This window comes from Echinops telfairi, unplaced genomic scaffold, assembly GCF_000313985.2.
Source record: "Echinops telfairi isolate 266 unplaced genomic scaffold, ASM31398v2 ScPeMD7_16;HRSCAF=60, whole genome shotgun sequence".
Classification (NCBI taxonomy): domain Eukaryota; kingdom Metazoa; phylum Chordata; class Mammalia; order Afrosoricida; family Tenrecidae; genus Echinops; species Echinops telfairi.
Genome location: NW_022103913.1, coordinates 7,074,243 through 7,075,651, shown reverse-complemented (window position 1 = coordinate 7,075,651; position 1,409 = coordinate 7,074,243).

Here is a 1,409-nt window from a genome sequence, read left to right as displayed (position 1 = left end):
AATAATAATAATTCTGCCCTAAATAGTAGGGATGTGAAGCACCGAGACTCGGGACTTAGAGGTCTTGATGAAGAAGGAGACCTCACTCGTGGTGGGGTGGAGAGGAGAGGAGGTGTCTACTGGAAAGGTGCAGTGGGGCCAGCCCCCACGGGTGGAGAGACTGGAAGCACAAGACTGCGAGGGCGGGGCCACAGAGCTGGGCAGACTGGTGTGTGAGGCGGACACTGCCCTGGGGGTCACAGTGCCCGACCTGGGATCCGTGGGCATAAGTCAACTCTGACACCATGAGGTCGGGCTCCTCCTCCCACCCCCAGGTAAATACAGATTTTCTCCTGTATTCTCATCTGAAAACTTTCTAGTTCTGCCTTTCATTTTCATGCACTTGAAATCTATGTGTATGGCGTGAGGTCGAGATCAGATTCCCCTTTTCCCTCTGAGGAGGGCCGATTGGCTCTCTTATGCGTGAAGCGCTCATTGGTATGCAGTGTCTCCTTACACACATGTATGTGTATGCGCCCGTTGCTTCATGCTCTACTCTGTGTTGTCGGCTGTTTGCATGTCTTCGAGAAAATTACTTCCTGGGTTATTTATTGCTGTCTTACAAATCCCGATATACACCAGGCCTCCCTCCTTGTTCTTCAAACTAACATTGCCTTTTTCCTTTTGTTTGGCTCTTTATACCGTTTTGTCAAATTGTCATAATGGATGGCTTGTATTTGGTATGATGCTGAAAGCTATGTTACCAGTTTTTGAAATGTGCATAGGTAATTCAGACTTTCAATCGTTAGTAATTGGTATCCTTAGTACTCGGTATCCTTAGTAATTTATTTATGTGTTTTATATCTCTCAATAATGCATTATAATAATCCCTATCCAAGTTCTTTACTGGGTTCATATTTTGCTATATTTATTCCTTGTTATTTTTTATTGTATCTAGTATTTATAGAAAGTGAAATATTTTTGCATATTGTTTTTGTGTCTAATAATCTTGCTAAAGGCTCATATTGATTTTGGTGATTTATCTTTGAAGTTTTTTCATTTTCCATATTCACATTTGAATAATGTATAAACAATAATTTTTATTTCCAATTCTTTTTTTTTAAACCATGCTCATTAAATTTCCAAGTTCAATAAACCCTCTCCCATTTCCACACTGCTACTTACTTTACAAGAAGCCCTGTGGAGGTTATTGGGAAGACATAAATACCAATTATATACTTTTCATCGACTTTGTCTTTGAACTACATGTGAATGGGATTCAAATGTAATCAGACTTCTGGAAGGTGGACTCGGTATGAGGACTTCAACATACATGAGCAGGGCAACTACCCAAGGTTATGCTAGAGAAATACCTCCAGTGGGTTTGACTGTGCATACTTGGCCATGTAAAATAACCCTGTGATATAAAA